This window comes from Coptis chinensis, chromosome 1 (genome assembly GCF_015680905.1).
Source record: "Coptis chinensis isolate HL-2020 chromosome 1, ASM1568090v1, whole genome shotgun sequence".
NCBI classification, from domain to species: Eukaryota; Viridiplantae; Streptophyta; class Magnoliopsida; order Ranunculales; family Ranunculaceae; genus Coptis; species Coptis chinensis.
Genome location: NC_141456.1, coordinates 36,392,962 through 36,416,493, shown reverse-complemented (window position 1 = coordinate 36,416,493; position 23,532 = coordinate 36,392,962). Strand labels below are relative to the sequence as shown.

General features: G+C 38.6%; 2 long non-coding RNA genes across 2 annotated transcripts; one reads left to right on the top strand and one right to left on the bottom strand.

Annotated features, from left to right (window-relative positions):
* Positions 1–6,144: 6,144 nt before the first annotated feature.
* Positions 6,145–10,399, top strand: LOC147523771 (uncharacterized). Its single transcript, XR_015217397.1, has 2 exons — positions 6,145–9,363; positions 9,712–10,399. It is a non-coding gene; the product is annotated as an uncharacterized LOC147523771 (long non-coding RNA).
* A 6,007-nt stretch (positions 10,400–16,406) lies between these two features.
* On the bottom strand, positions 16,407–17,510 carry LOC147523770 (uncharacterized). Its single transcript, XR_015196778.1, has 3 exons — positions 17,439–17,510; positions 17,239–17,271; positions 16,407–17,085 (listed from the first exon to the last, which is right to left on the bottom strand). It is a non-coding gene; the product is annotated as an uncharacterized LOC147523770 (long non-coding RNA).
* Between the last annotated feature and the right edge of the window lie 6,022 nt (positions 17,511–23,532).

The window sequence follows — 23,532 nt, the reverse complement described above, 5'->3', positions numbered from 1 at the left end:
AGAACAACAACACTATGACAACGCCAGAGAAGCCTTAACAATATGCCATCGTGCACGCAAAAACTCCAAACGTCCTTTCAACATCCTTTCTTGCGGCTTCTTGGCGTTGAGTAAAGATCTTTTCATGCTTATTTCTTGGATAGCGAATGGCTTGAACAAATGTGCCCCATTTTGGGTAAATACCATCAACAAGATAATATCCCATATCATAGTCATTACCATTCACATTAAATGCAACAGCAGGAGCCTCACCTTGCTCTAATGATTCAAAAACATGAGAACGATGAAACACGTTAATGTCATTATCTACGCGAACCTGGTAGGCCCGAAGAAGCAATGCCGGATCCAACAATGTTTGTCCTGCAGCGGCTTCAAGTATCAAAGTTGGTTCCTTCTTGTACCCTACATGTGTTCCGACCCCATCCACTTGGGCAATTCTTCCACACCCGATTGCATCTGATCGATTGATCCAAGCATTCCCGGAAAACCCCTTGCCGCATTTTTCAGCTAATATCCTAGCGATTAATGCGCCTCACTTGGTCGTCTCAAGTACTCTTCTTCCTCAAACGCCGTGATAATTGCCTTGCACCAACGCTTCATAGATACATTTGCTGTGGAAACTTCCAATTTGTAAATACTCATCCGTTGAATCAGAAGAACTACCAGTTGCTAATTGTGCAACTGCAGCTAGTCCCTTTTGTAACCCAGAAATTGCTTGCCGACCCAATCCATCCACCTTGTCTTTAAAGTAATCGTCGAATGATGCAACAGTATGCAACATATACATAAAAAGCTCTCTTGTCATCCTGTACCTTCGTCTAAACTTATGAGGAGGCCACCTACAAGGTGTTGTGAAGTAATCCCTCATTATCTTTTGTTTACTGAAATCACCACCATCTCTAAACGTGTACTCTCTGCCCTTCACAGATCCACCGTTTGTTTGTATCCACATCTTCAATTTCAATGGCTGCTTGAGTCATTAATGCCCCAGCAGTGGATAATAACTGCAACCTCCTCCTCCTCCTTCGCCTCATCATATCATTATGCTCATCTCTTACTCTTTCCATGTAGTCATCTTCAGTAAGTACGGAAAAGGCGACCGGTGAAACCGAGGAAGGCGAACTATTACTACTAGATCCTCCCCATAACCTTTGGTTATATGCAATTCTTTCTTCTCTAGACATTTTTCCTATTTTTAGCTTGGTTGTGGGGAAGAAGATGGTCGTGTTGTTTGTTTGATCTAAAAGAAAGAAGAAGAGTAAAACGAAATATGAAAGGTAAGGTCACATATGATAAGGTCACATGTGATACTTGATTTTGGTCCACTTACCAATTGACAACACATTTTATTAGATTTTTGTTCACTCTCCAAGTGACAATAATTCCGATTTTGGTCCACTTAACACATATTAATTTTTGTTCTAAATGACAACAATTCCGATCCAAATGTACCCTCAATAATTCGATTTTGGTCCACTTACCAATTGACAACACATTTTATTAGATTTTTGTTCACTCTCAAAGTGACAACACATTGTATCAAATGTCTATCCAAATGTACCCTCAATAATTCCTCCATAAAATTGCATTATTTGGAATAGTAAAATGTGCAGGAGGAGGGCTTAAAACCGGGGCGGATGTTACATTCCGTCTCGGTCAAAAAAACCCAGACGGGATGTTACATTCCGTCTCGGCATCCCCATACACTATTCCTGTCAGAACATGTCAGAATAAACTTCACCTTGTGCAAAAATGAGTGATATTCCAAACTAAAAATTTTCTGTTTCAACAAAAACAGGAAATGAGTGAAACAAATATGAAACGAGTGAAACGAATGTGAAACGAGCGAAACGAATGTTCCATTTTTGGAAACATACGAACTTATAAATTTTTAATTTTTTTTGGCCATAACCTCATTTGTTTTATTGACATATTCATATCAAAAACCTGCTAATATACTTTGAAAATAATAAATAAGACAAACAACAATCATGAACAACACCCAAGTCTAAATACGAAACTTCGGTAAAAAAAACTAACTTATAATTTCTAAAAAATTGGACATAACCTCCTTTGTTTAATGACATATTCATATCCAAAATCATCAAAGAAAAACCTGCTAATCAAAAATTCATTACAAACAACAATCCCAAACGCCATAAGACAAGTAATGGCGCCGGTTATTACAAACTACAAAAAATATCTCTTGAGACCTCCTCCCCTACGAGAAGGCTGGGTTAGAAGAGCTCTCTCCCCCTACGTCGTTGTCAGCCTCTCGGTTAAGCTTGAGCTTGAGGTACTCCACTTCCGGCATTCTCCAACTCTTGCACACGCCTCTCGGTTTGCAAAGTTCGATTCACGTTCTTCTTGTAAGCACTCAAAACTACTGACGAGAGGACTCCATGAAGGACTCACGATGGCATAACCGAGAGAGGCTGTAGTTAAGGAGCTCGACCTTACTTCATCTGTTTAACAAAACAAATGCAAGTTATGGGTTATAGTGAATACTAATAATAACAAATCATAAATAAATTCAAATCATACTAACCTCGCTAATCTGCTTTCGAATCAGATCTTGACAAATCTGCTACCATCTGCGGCATCTACTTGGTAGAATAGGTATTCTCATATCTTGCCCCCGAGAAGTAATCATGCTCCAATGCCAAAGGTCATCATCATCAAATATTTGTGGAGTTCTTTGCGGCATCCTCAATATCATGAAACACCTGGCTGTGGATCGTGGCAACTCCACTCCTCCTGAAATGAATGTCGGGCCTCAATGCTCCGTAAACCCTTCAAAATTGGTGCCCCGTATAACGCACCTAGCAAGAGACCTCGACCAACCCTCTTCCAATATAAGTCATAGTAAGCCCGTAAACCGAAAGGCGATCGTCCGGCCACTCATTTGGGTTTGCTCTATAGTGTGAAAGAACGGCCGGGAAGAATATCGAGGGGTGTCATATCCATAGGTGGTGGGTAAGGTATAACAATCTCTCCGGATACTTGCCGCCAACATCCGTCCCCAAGGTACCATGCGTTGGATGACCCTATAAGTATCATTCAGCGAGAAAGAAACCTTGCTCTATGACACATATATGATAGTCTACGGTACTTCGGTGTTCTCTGCGGAACATCCGGAATATCCGCGATAAGGGGTCTGAAAGATGAAGGACTCGCCCGGGGTTGCCACTCAATTCGACTAGCTCCTAAAAGCTCAATCTGGCGGCGAGTGTTATGAATATTATGTGATAGGTCCCCATACCCCTCTCGCCTCACGATGAAGCCTCCATGCTTGAATACGTGGAATCGGTCATGAGTCTCATCCTCTTCCAACCTCTTCAACACAGGATGCATCACACGAAAATGCTTTCATTACCAATATCTTGTCATCAATAGATAAAATACAATATCAATATATATATAAACATGTCAACATTAATAATTAGATAAATAAATGAAATGAAACAATAACTTAATAAATAAGACTTACCGGTATAATCCAAACAAAGCCGCACAAATTGCCTTTAGCGGCTTTCGTCTCAACTGCGAGGTCTAGCCAGCGGTAAAGGTATGCCAAGATGGATTGACCCCAGTCATAATCCCACATCCTCTCTACGTCTGAGACAGCGGCCATCCACCCGATACGTAAATAACTATCAGCATATCCAAATAATACCGCACCAACAAAGTAGAAGAGGAAGGCACGCATATACTAAGGATCGACTCCTCACCAATATGATAGTCTTTCGGCTTCTCCTTGAGTCTATTCAAATATCTCGAAGTAAACCAACTCATATTTATAGCTCCTCCCTTAAACTGCTCAGCCGATAATCTCAAAAACTCGTCTTGCTCATCATCTTCAACCAAATCAAAACCTTCAAAGAAACTCATCGCCGTAGTAAAAACCTCTAAAGTTTCATCAAAAGGAACGGCATCTCCATAACCAATTGGGATACCCGTGAGCATTGTGAAATCAAGAGGGGGTAATCCCAAGCTCACCCCATGGGAAATGAAATGTGTGGGTAGTTGGCCACCACCGCTCAACTATCCCAAACAACAACGCCTGATCATTTTGTCCCAAATTAGAATTCAAAAAACTCCCAAATGGTGTGGCGGATATAATATCGGTAACCGTGACAAAATTAGGATCCGTTTTGATTTCATACAACGCCACCACGACACAACATTTGAAAGTGCACAACGACTTTCCATAAGTGTACTTCCTACATTCAACAAACCGCAATAATACGATATAATTACAACTATTTTTTTTTTTTAAAATAATGCGACAAATTCAAACTAAAATAAACTAATATAAACTAATACAAATTCAAACTAAAATAATAACGACAAATTCAAACTAAAATAAACTAATATAAACTAATACAAATTCAAACTAAAATAATACGACAAATTCAAACAACAACAAACTTGATATAAACTAACATAAATAATAATAATTAACATAAAAAAAAAAAATCAAAAACTTACTTGAGATTCCGCCACTCGATTTGCTTTCGTGTCGGACCGATGTTGACGCTAATGGTGGGTGGTCCTCGATTTCCTAACGCTTGGAAAATTAAACCCAAGTTCAATTTAGTCCTCCTGCCCACATTCTGCGTTCTCGACGACGATCCTTTTTGCCCTTTTTTTGGAAATTTTAACATTTCCAAACCATCGGGAATGCTCTACATGTGGTGAGGTTGGTGGGGATGGGTTGGGGGGTGGAGAAGTCATTATGAATGGAAATTTGTGTTCAAAGGTTGTTAATGGAGGCTACAAAATCGGAATTTTGGCTGGAAATGAAGTGAAAATGGAGCCTGTTCGCGTCTGTTGATATTGAGCTATCAGACGGGATGTAACATCCCGTCTCGTTATAAAATATCAGACGGGATGTTACATTCCGTCTCGTATTAAAAACCTCCAGACGGAATCCAACATCCCGTCCGAAATATTTTTTATCACCTCTGCATTGCACAACTTCACCTTGTTTTTCACCGGGTTGGTGAAAAGAGGGGTGAAAAGTGATGAGGTGGCGGTGATAGAGGGGGGGAAAACTATGACTTGCATTGCAAATGCTCTTAGTAAGCCACGTATGGCTTCTTCCAGAGAGCGGATGGAAAGGATAAGGATAAGCAGAAACACCTCCTGCTTCGAAAAAGAGGATCGCGGGTCACCGATTATTGAAGATTTTGGGGATGATTCTCTCTCTCTAAGCTCTCTGGAATAAGCGGATCTCGGCCCTCACTTTGAACGCCACCCGGGTTAGATATATCGAAGGTAAGTCAAAGATATGGTAACTTAATCATAGCTATTAATATGTTATTGTTCATGAAATTTAAATGGTCAAGGTTTGATTAGCTAATTTAAGAGTGGCATACCTTATGTGCGTCTGTTGTTAAGCAATTGTTTGGATTTCTCAAACGGTTCTCACACCTTCACGTTTACATTTAAGCATAGAATGTAGTTTTAAGCCCTTGAGTCATCTTTCTTGGAATTTAGAGTACGTATTCTATTTCTTTGAATGTCTTATATTTTCACTAACCGTCTTGGACCCGGTAAATGTTGAGGTGTTTTAGTTGGTTGGCTAGAAAAACAGTTCATGTGTAAGTCACTCCTACACCATTTGTTAGGGACAACGCTAGACCACGTGTAATTTATTGTTTATTTTTCTAAGCGAAATTATATTTTGACTAGTTCAAGTAAAAATAAGTTAATATTCTTTTATTGGTATTGAGAGTTGTGCTCGAAAAGGCATTAATAGGCCGTTGTCGCCACAAAGGAGTCTATCACCGGGCCATTTGTCGGGGCCGCATGCGTGTTAGGTCATCAGTAGGCCATTGTTGGGCTGCCGCAAGCCGCAACAAACTTTAATATATCCATGCATATTTTTATTAATTTATTGTTTTATTTCCAGCAATTAATTATTTGTTAGAGTAGTATTGAGATAAGTATATTAATGCCATCACGATTGTCATAGGTTCTCTTCACGTGAATTATTTCTTTTATCTAGGTTGAGTAATACATATATATATGTTGTCGGTTGCTCAAGAATTTGGCAAAATCCTCGAAAAGATTAAAAGTAAAGGGATGTATGATATAGTATCTGATTCAAGGTTGAGAATCAGTTAGTGGGCGTTATATGGTTAGAACAAGAGTGAGAAACCTATACCGCCTTCCTCATCGGAAGGGCTTAATCCATTCTCATAGAACCTTACACCCCAATAAGAGAACTACGATTGGCTTGATCCCTAAATGGGTACGTAGGTAGCCACCCGGCTCAGCCGCTTCTATAGGAAAACCCCTACCCCTTGTACAAAGAGCCGAGTGTTTAATCTGTTTTATTATTGATAAATTCTAGCTAAATTATATTATGCGTGTTTATGCATGGATATCACGGAATTATATTGAATGCTAACGTTTTCTTGAGAGAGTATGTTAATCGATGCACTTACGAGGATTTAATAAGGAACGGTAAGTGGTATTAAGCAGCTAAAGGTATGTGTTAACCTTGTCTTTTGTTTTCAATTTCATTTCAAGTGGATTATTATATATTGACTACGTATCCAGAAAACAAGAAAAAGGCATATGTATTCACTAAGAAAAATTTAACGTAAAGCGTACTCTGATCGGCTAAGACGGTTCTTTTAGTTGTTCTTATTCCTAAATTTATTCATTTAAGTTGTTTTGTAATAAATTAGTATTTTTTTATTGTCTTTAATAATGAATCCATATTAGAATGCATCCATTAGTTAGAAACTATGACATGGATTAGCATTCACTTGTGAAAGACCGATCTGGGGTATGAGATTGGTTTCGGGGCGCTGCAGCTACTTGATTTAACTGACATTTGTCGAGATGGTTAAGTAGCAGGTGCCACGAATCAATATCTTTAGTAGTTGGGTTTACGGTTGAGGTTTTAATATGAGGAAGTGTATTATTTGATTTTCAGGTTAGGGCAGGTTGTAAATTTATGAAATGTTAGAAATACAGAGGAAATTCTGTCGAATTTTTGTTAGAATGCGATGTTTATGGGGGTTTTATATTTTAGTTTTAGTTTGGACTCGTGTGAGTCAAAACCGCTCACGTCTCAGTTTATTAGATAATTGAATATTTGGATCGAGCTCTTTTATCCGAATATTTAATTGTCTGGAAAATCAGGGCACTACACCTTTTCGCTCAATTCTCAACATAATTAGAACTTGGATCGAATAGTTATTCTCTCTGTTCGCCTTCTCCAATTCTTCCCAATTCTCCAAACTTCTACAAATCTCTTTCACGGCTATTACCAATGTGTTGTCTTCTTCACTGAAGCCAATGGATGCATTTACAAGGTAAAGTTTCTATCCTCTTTTCTTCTTATGCTTCGGTCGTTCTTTATTTCCAAATTTTAAATGGTTTATGTTTTGGTTCAATTAAACTATTGGCCTTTTATTGGCTGAAATTCTCCATATGACTTGCGTACGGGATGACGATTAATAAATCCCAAGGCCAGTCAATCAAGTACGTTGGGATAGATTTACGGACGCCGGTATTCAATCATGGACAATTATACGTTGTGCTCTCAAGATGCCCATCATAAAAAAAAATTAGTGTCATCCTTCCACAAGATGCTTCTGATTGTACTACAAATATTGTCTACCCAGAAGTTTTACTATAAGTAGAGGTATGTCATCCTGATAGCTCCTAAACTATTGTAGGTATCATGCTGTTCTGGGAAATAGTTGTTTTACTTTGTAATTATGCACTGGAAACTATATATGTTGTAATTCCATATCCATCATTTCACAATCGTAACATTTTATAGATGTGGATCAATTCATTCTTGATTTAAGCATTTCTCTATTAAGATGTTTAACAAAATAACCTTATCTGACTTCTGCATTTCATATTTAAATTACTTGCAGACTATATAATAATAATAATAATAATAATAATAATAATAATAATAATAAAAACAACAATAACAACAACAACAACTTCGTTTTAAGCATTAGCTTTCGGTGCATGAAAAGCAGGCAGTCTTATTCTACATGTAGTTCAAGTAATATCATAGATTGACAAAAAAAAAGTTAAATATCATTCTACTCTTATTCTTCAAATGCAGTGTGTTTATCCATATTTAAGGTAGTTAAACTTGCCAACTGTATGTGAAGATTACTTGTTTGATCCATCAATTTGTTGTGTTTTCTGTTTTTTTTTTAGAAAGGAAAAAATTGCATAATTGAAACCTGCTCTCAAATTTTGTTCATTGGAATGTGTAGGTATGTTTCTCATTGTACTCTGTGTCATCTAGACATAATTGAGTTGAAATTTGCATATGAGGTAAACATGATAGGAGCATCTACATGTTTTACATTTAAAAAGCTTTTAGAAAAACTTTAACCACTAAAAAAGGCAACTGCTAGATCAAAATATTTGCTTCGGAAAAATGAACATTTTAATCGCTTTTGGTCATGGTGTTTCCTATTTTTGAGACTGGAAATTGACAACCTTGTCTCATTTTGCAAAAATTTTCTGTCTCCTGATTCCTACTGTAAGTATAATATATTTTTCGTTCGCAACTATTTGTTTCGCTTGACGTGTGCAATTATTTGATATGATCATGCAAAAAAATGTTATTTCATTTTAGATGCAAACCGTCTTTACAAGTACAATGTTTGTGATTTGTCAATTTATGTCGGGTCTTATTTCTCACATTTGCTTAGTATAATTTGTTGACTGTTATTTTAATCTCATTATTCATTATATGTATAGCTTTTTGCTACAAACAGATTAAGGCTTCACAATAGAATATGACAAAGCTGGAGATTTCTAAAGGCCTGAAGCATAACTTAGTTTGGTATGGAATGAAGTATCAGAAGTGTTCATATGGTGTGAAGTGTCAAATTGTTTCTTCGGACCATTTCTTTTCCCACCAACACAAGAGAGCAGCCTAGTCATTATTTTAAATGCCAAAAAAAAATTGTTCAAGTACTAGGTCTACTGTAGTTTAGTCTCTGTAATTTGCTCCTTTTGAAGATTACTTAAGTACCCGACATTTGAAACAAACTTAGTGGAATGCATTTGAAGTCTAAGTTATGAATCTAACTTATGGTGACTGATGCTCATACTCTTGCAATATGGAAGGAAATCTCACTTTTTTAAAAGCCTATTTGTGTTCATGACATACTAACATATGTCTGTTTATGTGCTGCAAATATTATAGGATTGTGTTTCTTTAATTTATAAATAAGATGAGTTCGCCTGGTGAAAGCAAGATCAACTTCACCATGTGCTAGCTGAGTAACTTTTCATAGAACTTTGTTCTGACCATTTAGAATGGGAGCCAAAAGACTTGGAATGTTGTACTACTGTGTGAAGGTTAGTTCGACACTTAGATTCCCAAGTTACTAGTGAAGTTTCAATAGATGTTATATATCTAACAAAACTTTACACAAAAACGAATTTGAGCAAGAAAACTAAATTGGTTACTTATCTTTACATCATAGTAACGAGGGAACCTTAAATTGTTGTTTAAAGATATGGAGACCATAAATAGGATCAACTTTGAGAATGATAAATACAAGGTGTATACAATCATGTCTGACATCATGTCAAGATAGTTGATAAGCACCCAAAACTGTAACACTAAACCCCGTAGAGACATAGTGTTTTGGTTAATTATGTGTTTAATGATCATGAAATAATTATATTTTCATACTTTTGCAGGTTTTCGCAGTTAATGTGAATATGATGATAAAACATGCATCAAAGTACGGGAATACTGTGCATACTCGAAGTTTTCTCATTCAGTCCCAGTGAAGCCAACATAGCCTGACTAGAGCCGAAGATTTCAAAAGGACAAAACCAGTGCAGAACGGGTCCATGTGTAAAAAAGCAACAAACTTTCGAAGCTCACATCTTTCAAACCTGGACGTCGAGTTCGGAAAGTGAACTGCCAAAACGACCAGGGCGACGAGCTCTACACAAAGATAGAAAGTTGTAAAAATGCCAGAATTCGGGCCGCCATTGGATACAACTGTGGACCCACTCTGTGGGGCCACAAGGCATGACGAGTCAGTATAGGCAGGTGGCAAGTGATGGTCACTTATGTGTGACATCTTGCACATAAGAAAAGACAAAGAAAGAAATACAAACTAGAAAAAGACAAGCTTTGTTAAAAGGTTTTGGATTTTTCTAGAAACATAAAAAGACAAAAAGAAATTAAATGGGAAGATTTCACGTGAAGGGGCCATATATATATGGATATGGGGGCTGGAGACTAGAGACTTTAGTTTTAGCTTTTCATTTCCTTTTTCATTTCCAAAGACGTTGTCTTGCTTCCGGTAGCTTTCATACCAAAGATCGGTATTGTAAGTCTTTTTACTTAATAAAAGTCAGTTTTTTTTCAGTTAAATTCCTGTTCTTTAATTACTTAGTATATACAATAAGATTAATCTATCCATCATGACCATGTGCTAAAATCCTCCCTAGGGGGAGGGTTAATGACGCTCATATTCCGATCCGGATTGACACTTTAATGTTCAAGAATCACTACTTAGGAATTAGGTGTAAATTATGCATCCGGTCCCAAAATGATTGAGACTATCCAAGTTTGGAGTGCTGATGCTCTATGGTGTCAGATAACTCTCTAATTTGTCCAGTTGATGTAAAATCGAACCAGGAGCTGAAATTATATTCCAAATATGGAATATTAGTTCAACTCCTTATGCTAGTGAGATAAGCTCAGAGATGCGTGCATCTCACTAGAGATTAATACTCGACGCCGTCTTGGGTTTGTCTATGAACTCAAGACGGATTAGAGCTGTAGTGATATGGTACTGTAACTGTTGAAATTGATTCTTGCATGAGTACGGTTAACCCTTCTCATATATCTTTATCCCTGTTTATTTTACGTAGAAATCATCGTTATTATTTTACGTTACTTGCATTGTCGTTAATTTCTCTAAACCTAAAGAAATAACCTAAAATCCTACTCACTAAAATTTGTAAATCCAGTTGTGAACCTTGTCTAGCCCTAAAGTATAGACGATCCCTTACTTGACCTATCCTACCAACCGACGTGAGTAAGGTAAGTTGACTAAATGGACGTTTACGGACTTTGGACTTCGGACTTCGGACTTAAAAGAATCAAACCCTGAATTACTGTTTATCAAAGTGTCAATCCGGATCCTCACATGAGCATCATTAACCCTCCCATTGGGAGGATTTTAGCTCATGGTCATGATGGATGGATTGATCTTATTGTATACACTAAACAAGTAAATAAAGAACAGGAATTTAACTTGAAAAGAACTGACTTTTATTAAGTAAAGGACTTATAGTACTTGAAGCTTGGAAAGCTACTGGAAGGAGAAAGCTACGTACTGGAAATGAAAATAATACAAGAATATAAAGCTAACCACTAAAGCTAACCTTCGTCGGATGCAGCAAGTAGCCATCACTTTCCACCATCCAACCGTTACCAACGAACAAGTCTTGCTTAGGTTGTTTCCCTTCACCTTAGCTGATAAAGCTTCAGTTTGGCTCGCGGGCGAAGTGCACAACCCCTTGACACATGGGCCAAACTTCGTTTTGGCATTCATGATAAAGTTCTATACTCAGAAGAAAACTACATAGATGCTTCAGAAGATTCAATTCTTTTGCCAGCATCCCCAGGAATCCTTTACGGAAGCATGGAGCAGATTTACTGATCTGCTTCTCGAATGTCCCCATCATCAACTCGACACCGCTGTCTTAGTCCGTTCATTTTTTAATGGTCTCTCTGACTATAAAAAGGAAACATTAGATATCATGAACGGCGGCTGTTTCATGGACAAAGGCGTTATTGAAACATACACTTTTCTCAAGAAACATGCTTCACGAAACACCCATTGGGGTAACACTGATTCTTCTAGACCTTCTAACGACACTCCTACCAAAGTTACGTCTATGTTCGAGGTCAAACCCGATCCGGAATTAAAAACTCTGATCGAGTCCCTAACCAAAAAGGTCAATGCTCTTTCGGTTCAAGTAAATGATCAAAAACCAAAACAAGTCATGGCTGTCATCGCTTCCCTATGTCTTCTTTGCTTAAGTCCTGAGCACTCCAATTTTTATTGTCCTTTGGCATACGAGTGCCCTCTCCAACCATCTGAAGAGGCTTGTGCTTTCAACATCCCTAATGCACCTTGGCGACAACATCCGAATTTGGCTTGGCGTCCCCCTTCCCAACAACCAGCTCCTCCGGGTTTCAACAACCCTCCTGTACGACCACCCACGAACTACAATTCCAACCGTCAAGGAAATCCTCCACAATTCCAGCAAGGGCAAAGTTAGTCTCCCAACACTGTTAATATAGGGTACAAAACAACCGCAACCTTGTTCCCGCTAATCAAGGTTATGGCTACCAAAATCAACCCATAAACAATAACTGTAAACTTATTCCTGCTGCTCCACTGGGACAATCCACTGTTGATAAAACAGCTTAAACTTTTATGACTTACATGCATCAACATAATCAAATCATAGCATCTATCCAACAGTCTTTTCAGCTATTAGCACAGGATAAAAGTCAAAAGGCCGTGTTTCCTGGCCAAGCAGTTCCAAACCCTAAGCCCACAAACACTGCCTTTGAACTCACCAATGCACCAGGATCTAGTAATCCCAACCAGGGTGAGGTGAATGCAATCACCACTCTTCATTCTGGCTGAACCGTTGATAATCACATACATATGCCAGACATTGAATCGACGAAAGCCGCGGGTGACATCCTTCCAACTCCTACCTCGCAACCTATATCGGACGAAGTTGTTCCTTCCAAATCTACAACCACGAAACTGGGGAAAGACGCCATGGTTCCATATGCGAAATTCCACCCAAAAGCTCCATTCCCTGCCCGTTTGGCAAAGAACAAACCTGATGAGCATTTCGATAAGATCTGAGAAACCTTCAAAAAATTGACCATAAACCTACCTTTTCTAGATGCACTTAAGCATTTGCCCAAGCATGCCAAGTTTTTGAAGGACATGTGCACAAACAAACGACGAACGAATGTTCCTCAACAAGCATTCCTCACTGAGCAGTTTCCCTCCATTACTACTACCAATGGTATGGTTAAATACAAAGACCCAGGTCGACCAATTGTACCATGCACGTTGGGCGACAAGTATACCGCTACCGCACTTTTAGACCTAGGCGCCAGTGTTAACCTACTTCCCTACTACTTATTTAAGCAGTTAGGTCTTCATGAATTAAAACCTACCAACATGACCCTGCAACTCGCGGATTACTCCATCAAATACCTAAAGGGCATAGTAGAAAACGTCCTAGTAAAGGTCCAAGATTTTTACTACCCCGTTGATTTTGCCATTCTAGACACTGAAGTTGTAACGCCCATATTTAAAATACATATTTATTTATTTATTTAAAATTCACTAGATTGGATTTGGGATATGTGGGCCTTATTTCTGGGCCCGAGTCTGTGTTGGGCTTAGGATTCAAACCTAAGTATATATTCATATTTTTTTTTAGAGAATAGGGTGGAGAGATGAAAATAAAATAAAAAAAAAATGGAGGTGGCTTGATTGCTAGAGTGTTAGAGCGCGACAATTCGGACGATGAGGGATTCGTCGAGTTTTAATACAGGTGAGTAGATTAGTTTTCTATTTCATGTCTAAATTTACTGTTTAGCCGCTAATGTTTTCGGCTCATTCTTCTGTCATTATTATCTGTCTGGTCGATGTTAAACACTTGTTAAATTGTCGTGGTTAAAACTCGAAAATCGACATTGAACTGTCGAAGCTTCGAGAAGCTGTTAATGGCAGCGCAAGCCCCACAGCAAGATTTCGGCCTGTGTTTCGTTTAAACTCTTTTTGTTTGTGGTTTTGAAACTCTAAACTTAAGCTGTTGAAGCTTTAAAAAGGGGCGTTAATGGCGTCGCCTATCCGGACCTTTTTCATTTGAACCCTTGTCTTTATGATTTTTACTTTGTGGATTTGAGGTTGGTTATTGATATTGGGTGTGACTGTGAAGCTTGCACTGTTCATCAATGGTGTCTTCGCGATTTGGTGGAGGGTGAGTGATCGGTGGGTAAACTGTTGGGTGGTATGGGAAGAGTGTGGGTTTTGATATTGGTTGTTGGTGTATGGGTGAAGTGTGTTGATGATTTGGTGGTGGAGAAAGGGTGATGTCGAAGCTTTGAATCCGACGTTAATGGCGGCGAGAAATTTCCAGATCTAGCGTTGGTTGAAGAATTTTGAATTTAAGAATTGAGGTTTTTCCTTTTGTGAAAGTTGTAGGGGTTTTGTTTTGGGTGATTTCCGGTGGGTTGCTGGTAGTGGTTGTATAGGGGTTGGTGTTGGTGGTTTGGTGGAGAAGAAATCGGAGGGAGAAGATGACGGTGAGTGTCATCCAGTACTCCCGCGTGCATGGTAATTGAGTTATGTTCGGATACCTTAGTTGGACCGAACCAACTGATGGTTTTGGAGGGCCGGTGGTGGAGAAGAAGGGCTGGTGAGGTGAGGAAGATGACCTCTTTAGTTGGGCATTTACCTGGGCCTAACATTAGTTTGTTGGTTGGGCCGGAACTAAGTTAGTTTTGTCTGGGCCCGGTTTAGTTTAAGTTGTTTTGGGCCAAAGCTAATTAGTTTTCCTTGGGACGAAATCTATTTGGTTTGGGCCGGACTAAATTAGTTTATTTTGTGTTGGGGCCGGTTTCATTTTAGTAGTTTGTGGGCCGAACCAATTAAAGTTTTGGACCAGTTTAAGTTTCATTTTTTGTTGGCTTGGGCCGAAACCAATTAGCTTTCTTTGGGCCAGTTTCAAGTTTGTTTTGGGACCGGTCCATATAACTTAAAATAGATCCAATGGGGTCTTTAAATATTTAGACTTTTGGGTTTTGGTTTTGGGCTTTGATTGTGGACTGTGGACTGTTTAATTGTACTACGTTTTATGTTGTAAATTGTATGGACAAATCAAATGCTAAAATGTTGTGGAAGCTTGTATAAATTTGGTTGTCATTATCTAAGAAAGATTTGACATTGATATTGTGTATATTTTGACACGTGACGAGATAGAAACTTTAGGAGATATAATATTCTTAAAACGCTATAAAAATGTTATGTGATACGTTTGAAGCAATTGTGACATTATATAATATGTTGGGATATATATATTAAATGCAATAGTTTTGGAGAAATAAATGTATAAATGCTCCATTATTTTATCTGTGAGATGCTACTAGGAGGTAGTAGAGTATTTGTGGATATTTCCCACGGGACTGTGGCGTAGTGCAATAATATATTGGCACGTGAAAAAATGAAAGTGGTTATGAGATATATTGAGATATTTCCAAATATGGTGGCTTAGTGCAACAATTTATTTGGCACGTGATAGAGTGAAATGGTTATGAGACATGAAGGTATGACACCTGAATAAATTACGTAATGAAAATCCTAGAACCTAGCTACCACAACTCATGTGATTTGGCCCTTGTGATGGGCGTATGTGATACGATTGGCCCTTCGGGCGTTTCAGTGAATCTGAATGGCCCTTCTGGCGTAAGTAATGTGATTGGCCCTTCTGGCATTTCAGTGAAGCTGAATGGCCCTTCTGGTGTAGCCGAATGGTGGCTTGATTATTCCGTTCGCAAAATTAGAATGAGATGCACGATATTTTATGTCGTATAATGGCAGTACTCACATAATGGCTTTCGTGTGAGGGTTACCTAGTGTGTGGCATCCCGCTCAGGGTAGTTACGCACGGAGTGGTTCATTATGTGAGGGGAGGCATGTGGATGTACATGTTCGGCGTTGGGAAGCGATTGTGGTAGCTAGGGAAACTAGGTAAAACATAGATACGACGTGATTTTAGGGACACGCAAAGAAAGCCTTAATTAATATAATTATGGTAATATGCTGATTAATGATATATCTTTAGATAGATGATGGTATATAGTTTTGCAGAAGGGTGGGTCAAACTAATTACTTGTGCAGAGACGACCACTACAAAAAGAACGACTTTACCCGACTGACTATGGCTGTCGCGAAAGGTATTACCCGACGGACCAAAACTGCCGCATAGGCCGTCGGAAAAATGCTTTCGGTCGGCATAGGCTTCCGGCGGTTTTATTGGTCAAAACAGGCCGTCGGGGTTGAAGATCTTTGCCGGCGGACATTCCCTACTGTTAATAACCGTCCGGATATGCCGATATCCAAAACCGTCGGATAGTTCTTCTTTATCAAAAGACCGTCGGATATTCCTCGCCGCTAAAACCGTCCGGATATTCCTATTTTATTAAAACCGTCGGATAGTTACGCTGTTATGAGCGATCGGTTAGACCAGCTATCACCAGCCGTCGGATATGCCAGCTACTAGCCGTCGGGTAGTTTGCTATTAGACAGTTTTTATCCGTCGGGTATTAGTTCTTTATTTAAAAAAAATATATTTCTTATAATAATTGTTTCAGGTATCCCAACATTACATTCTTTCCTGCACCAATTACATTCTTGCAAGTTCCTACTCAAATGCTACAAACGTTAATGTATTCATAAAGAAACAATGTGTTCATAAAAAAAAACAAGAATAAGACATGTCGTTCACTAAGTATACATATTACTTCTTTCAGAAACCAAAAATCAGCACCACACCATCTGTCTAGCAACCAGTCCTAGTAATCTCTAGTACCCTAGCAATGACTAAGCACCAATTGTTTAGCAACCTGCTGAAATTCAAAATTAGAACTGGTCAGCTCTAAAGCACATAGTAACGCCACCATTGAATGTCTAACCAGCTTGGATCTCTGACATGGGCCACTAGATCACTTGACTATCACAAGATTACTAGTAACGTCTCCTGGGAGAGGTATTTGATATGCCTCTAATAGAAATCTACCTACTGATCATGGAGGGAAACATAATTTCTTATGAATGAAAGTAAATTGACTAGAAATCGCCTTTCCTGTTGAGCCTTGCCTAATATGTCATTTCTCCAATCCATCTGGCAATGCTCAATCTTCAACACATGACACAGGATTGCAATGATGAGCACCATGAAAGGTGGAAAATCAAACTTCCACAGAAGAGCGAGCAACATGAAACCAAACTGTCAAATGAAAATCATGGTGAGAAGGCAAGAACTGTACAACTTGATGATAAAAATCTAAAAAGACTCCTATCTAGTATGCCTACTATTTTTCCAGATTACGATTACTCAAATGATGCAAGTGAATAACCCTAAGACTACTAGGAAGCTTACCACAATATGAATTGTGATGGAAACTGCATATATCTGCAACCACCAAAAACGTTATCAAGAAAAGAAAACACAAAACATGATCTAGTTTTCATTTCATTTACTATCCAAAAAAACAAAAAACGGCAATCAAATTGCGGTGAAAGGATAAATGTAAAGTATAGCTAATCCATACTAGACCATGAACGAATAAAAAAAATCACCGTATAGTTTTTCATCCTCTCGAAAGATTGCTCTCTTGGTCAATACATCACTGATGATGACACTTAGGCCGGTTCCGTCGGGACAATGTCGGAAGCACTACGAGCGCATCGGTTGAATTAGCGATTGCTATTCCAATGTCGACCTTCTTAAGGGCAGGGAGCATCATTCACTCCATCACCATCATTTCACATATATGTTTCCTCGCTTGCAAAAGCGTTTCACAATCTCATATTTGTGCTCTAAAACAATAAAATGCAATGAGACGCAAACTTTAAGCCCCATAAGACAAGTCAAAGTTGGTCTGAACATTAATCCCTCCATTCAATTGCAACAATGTCGTAAACACGAGGAATAACCTTTTCTTGAGTACTTGCAACATATAAGAAATCAATTAAGGCACATACAATTAAAGGAATAAAGCCAAGTAACAAATGAATAACAAGTATACTACCAATTTCCATGCACTAATACAAACCTCAACATTATCTTTGCCAAAACTTCGGAATCTTGAGGGAAAGATGATAAGGTGTACATTCCCATTGTCGCAAAGAACCAATGGAACATTATCTATAATTGCAGATACCACCCCTATTGCACTTGCAATGAGCTCAACATTAGGGATGTGGGCATCCAGATAATTAGCCAATTCTCGAAGGAGTCCTGCAGCCTCTAGGCTAGAAAGTCCCCAAATTCAAAACTGTCAGAAATGAACAATTAAATGTAGAAGAAACAGAAAATGTATCAGTTGTATAGCTCATTTAAGAAACGGAGGAGAGAGAGAGAGAGGCATCTGCTAGGCGCACCTAGGCTTATAGTATACAATATCAGGAACTAGATATATATCATATAGAAATAAATGAATATTAGTGTAAAACAAAATTTGGTAGAAAATTTAAGATTATTGAGATTTAAACCACGGAAATTTCTTGCTTTTCATGAAGTGCTTGCAAACCCAAGTTTTTGAGGTTACCATTGGTAAGGGGTTCTTTCCAAACATTTTCCGGTAATTAAATATAGTGCTGAATTTCTGTTCAGTACTCTATTAATTTAAATGATAATCTTTTCAAATGTCTAAGATAGTTCAGCAATTATAACTTCAAATATTCCAAAAGTTAACTACACCCGATTTAGGTGTGCTTACGCCTTTTCGGCCTCCGTGAATCGGGTTAGACACTTAATGAGTAGGAGCACTCCAAAGTCCAAACCAGGATGCATGCACGTACACTTCATTCTTATAGCAATATCGCAAGTATCCATAAAACAAAAAGTTCAACAACATAAACCAGTTGAGTGCGATTGATTGCAGAGTGCAAAATTTCCAAGAAAGTTCAATAATACCCGCAAGCGGACAAAAAGGATTCCAAGGAAGAAAAGGGCTCCTTGAGTATCAATGCGAGATAAAGCTTGTGGTACTTTCAACCTCTGCCTTTCAGATTCCCCATAATGAATAGCATCCGTCAAAATCCAAAGAACTCCAAGGCCAAGTAGTATACCCATGTAAGGAGGCAGACCGGTGATTGCCTTGAACACTTTGGAACAAACAAAGAAAAGCCCCAATGCCAACAAAAAAACAAGTTGTCCTCGAGGAGCCATCTGTTCGGATGCCAAGACACCTGGTAGAGTCCCGACCCTTCCCATCAACCTCGCTAAACAAAAGAATAACTAGAATAATAAGAAATCTGTTAAAAAGAAACCCAAAAAGTATGTGGATGTGTTTGGTTATCCGAGAATCATACCTAGTAAAAGGACATAAGAGCCAATGGGACGACCCGAGAGAAACAAAAGAAGGAATAAATAAATCCTGCTTGCAGGCCAAAAATTACTTTAGAAAGAACGAGAGAGAATTTGGATTTTGGAGTACACATTTTGAAAGTATGAAGTTATATTGGTCTTCAATTACAGATTTAGGGGCAGTAACTTCTCTCTAAATGCCTTGTGGTGGATCGGTTTTATCTACTTCTCCATTGGATAATAAACAATTAAACAAGAAGCACCAATGACGGACCGACAAGAAACCACTTAAGGATGCCAATTTGCAAGGTTACAGGAACAATTTGTCTTGATGGTTCATATCACGATTCGGGTTTGTAACTTTAGTTACCTATAGATGGGAGAGTAGGGGGTATAAGCCGTATAATGGGTATAAGCCGTTATAATGTGTCTCATTTGAAACTTCATCTTTAGCATTAACTTTAAGATGATTGTTAAGGGATCCCGTTTTACGGCGAATTCCCTACATGAGAATTATGAAGGAGAGTCAACATCCCGCATGCTCGAATCCAACCATGCCACTAGTGAGCGAGAGATATTAGCATCCCCGGGTTTGTGATATTTAGATAATATCATCCGGGTCGCCCGGCACAGATCCTATTTTCTTCCTATTGTGATATTTAAAAACAAAACAAAGAAGAACAACACACAGAAAAGGAGCAGTTGATATGAATATCCTAAAGCCTTTCCGAAAACAAAAGGGTGATAATGACTATTTTAAACCAAAAGACCTACACTTTATTAAAAATAATTGAGAAACACCTTCATTGTTGGCGGGGTAGAGATTTGCCCATGTATCCACAAAGATTGTTGTTGGGTAACATCACCGATAGGAGTCCATGCACCACCAAAGATTTGCTGCTATGACAACAACAGCTCCAAGGAACCTATTTAGATAGAAATCAAAGGGTAAACAAGTATGAAAACATTAACTTGATGAATGATCGATTGGAACTCTAGGGGGAGTCTCCGCTACTTTATCTTTAAGAGTGGATCCACCAAGATGGGTCTTTAAGTTGTGGACTCGAGATGAGCCAATAACAAAGCATTTATGGGGTCGTTCATTTTAAGTCCAGTTACTAATCGAAAAGAATGGGAAAAAATTACTTCAAATAACACTTACAATGCTTAGAAATTACTTCAAAAATTACTTCAAAGTTTAGAAATGCTATTGACAAGAAAGTAAAACCAAAAAAGATAGATGATTACCACATCATCAAGAGCAAGTCCGAGAAGTGCGGGTTGCCTCCTATTACCACATACACCACCAACATCTGTAATCCCATTGATGAACTCCTCGTGTAGTTGCATGCCTTGCGTGAAGATCATGAACACATAAAAGATTAAGTTAAAGAATCCTTACATAAATCAAAGATAGAAATTGGGCGAAAAGACAAGCAATTTATTATGGTTTACCTAGAATTCAACGAACCCATAACGAGAAGGAGGAAGCGGCTACAACAAGCCCCCGAAAGTGAGAGAGGGATAACAGTTTTGGGTTATCTTTTGTTATTTATTTTTTTTTTTCCTAAAAATTAAGTGGGAAATGAAATTAATTTGGCGCCCGGTATTGGGAAGAGATATGCCGATGGCCCAAACTCGTAGGAGCAAATCCGGCGGTTTGAAAACATTGAAAAATATTGAAACAACAAATGAAATTACGTGAGTCCGTTGGAAATCAACAACAATTAAAACCGTCGAAATAGCCGACCGACAATAACTCTCCTACAACCGTCAGCCACATCTAAAACAAATGAAGTACCTAGGGAGCTTACCCAATAGATGGAAATATTATACCCGACTGACAAAATCTGCCGGGTACTTCCTACTGATGGAAACCGTTGGATATTCTTTATGGTGTATGTCGGGTAAACTCGTTTTTTTGGTAGTGGACTCACTCTGTAATTGAGCATGAAATGTGGTAAGTATAGAATATGCTTGGCTGGTTATTAGTTTAGTTAGAACATAAGGCGCCTCGTGGAGAAACTAAATGCCTTTTTATTATGCGTATGGTTTGTTGTGTGGTTAGTGGGAAGTTAAGGCACCTCAGTGGAGGAACTACCTGCCTTACTTATTGTAGTTAAGAATGTCATATTAGTTGTTGGAAGTTAAGGCGTCTCGGGGGAGGAACTAACTGCCTTATGGATTGTGTATGTATATGTATAAGTATATGTTGTATTTTAGGGATACTCACACCAGTATTGTTTATAATGTTGACCCGATTTGCATGTTTGCTTATCGAGTGTGTTCATTAAATAAACATAGTTGATAAGTCTTGACAGGTTTAGTGTTGAAGAAGGTTGGTTGCTGCTAGTGGTTTGCGTTAGCGTCGCATTTCATGATAGGCTTTGTTTTCCCTGGAGGTGAAATAGCTTTTCAGTTTAGACAATGTTTTTGTATTTTCATTTGTAATTTTAATTAAAGAGTTATTGAAAGGAGATTTGTAACCTAATCATATTTGTGAATTTTTGTAATGAAGAGGACTTTTGGTTTAGTAAAAATTTTATTGGTTTTTAATTATCCGCGTATTTAAACTGATTATGGATTTTTGGGAGTTGAGAGTGCGTCACACCTCGAAAATCGAAGAGTCGAGAACAAATATTGTTTTTCTGAATTCTGCCGAAATTCGGGGTGTGACAGAAGTTGCTTGTGACTCCATTCCTATCATTTTAGGACGTCTATTTCTTGCAACTGCTAACACTCTCATCAATTGTCAGGATGGTTCAATGACAATGTCTTTCAGGAACCTTTATGTAGAAGTAAATGTGTTCAACTTAATGAAACAACTTCCTGATCCTGACCTTGAGGGTGAGATTAGCCTGGTTGATAGTCTGGCACCTACAGGAATACTTTGCAAACTCTTTTCTCCCAGACGAGGTACACTAATTTCTTTCTTTTGATAATCCTGAATTTGACTATGACTCGTACATTAAAGATGTCCACGCATTATTAGAGTCACTACCATTATTTGACCCTACTGCTGCGTTTCCAACTGATTCAGAAGAATCGAACTCGCTATTTTCCATTGAAAAGACGACCCCTCACGAATCCTTGATCCCCAATCCTCCAACTCCGGATTTAAAACCTCTACCCTCTGAATTGTAGTACATGCATCTCGATCTCGATGGTAGTCACCCTATAATAACTTCTTCTCACTTGACTACCGACGAAGAAGCACGTTTGATTTGTATCATTCATGAACACCGCTCCACTATCGGATGGTCCTTAGATGATATCAAATGAATAGACCCTAGTGTTACGCACGCATCGCATCTGGATGACAACACAAAGACATCGCGAGAACCGCAATGTCGCCTTAACCCCACCCCACCATGAAAGAGGTGGTGAGGGAGGAAGTTTTACGTTTACTTGATGCAAGTATCATATACCCTATCTCTGATAGTGACTGGGTTAGTCCTGTCCATGTTGTTCCCAAAAAGTCCGGCATTACAGTTGTGCAAAATGAAAATTATGAATGCATCTCCACTTGCATTCCAGTGAAATAGAGAATTTGCATTGACTATCGCAAACTTAATGCCAGAACACGTAAAGATCAATTTCCTCTTCCATTCGTTGACCAGATGCTAGAACGTTTAGCCGGTCATGCTTACTATTGTTTTCTTGATGGCTATTCCGGCTATTTCCAAATTGTCATCGATCCAGCTGAGCAAGAAAAGACAACTTTCACATGTCCCTTTGGCACCTTTGCAATACAAACGAATGCCTTTTAGTCTTTGCAATGCCCCTGCTACCTTCCAACGCTACATGCTTCACATTTTCAGTGATATGGTGGAACGTTATATGGAAGTCTTCATGGACGAATTTTCCATTTATGGGATTGACGACTGCCTATCAAACCTTTCTAAAGTGTTAACACGTTGCGAAGAGAAAAATATGGTGCTTAATTGGGAGACGTGCCATTTCATGCTTACCAAAGGAATTGTTCTAGGTTATATTGTTTCGAAAGACGGGATAGAAGTTGATAAAGCTAAAATTGTTAAAATTGCTTCGCTACCTTTCCCCCGAATAGTTTGCGATATACGTGTTTTTTTAGGCCATGCTGGGTTTTACAGGCGATTCATTCAGGATTTTTCTAAAGTTGCTTGACCCTTAACCAATCTCCTACTTAAGAATACGGTCTTCGACTTCAATTTCAATTGCAAACAAGCTTTTGAAACTCTAAAAACCGCCCTGACTACCGCTCCTATCATTCAACCCCCTGATTGGTCTCAAGTCTCAACCATTCGAACTGATGTGTGATGCTAGCAACTTTGCTATTGGCGCTATACTAGGCCAACGACGTGATGACAAACCCATTGTCAT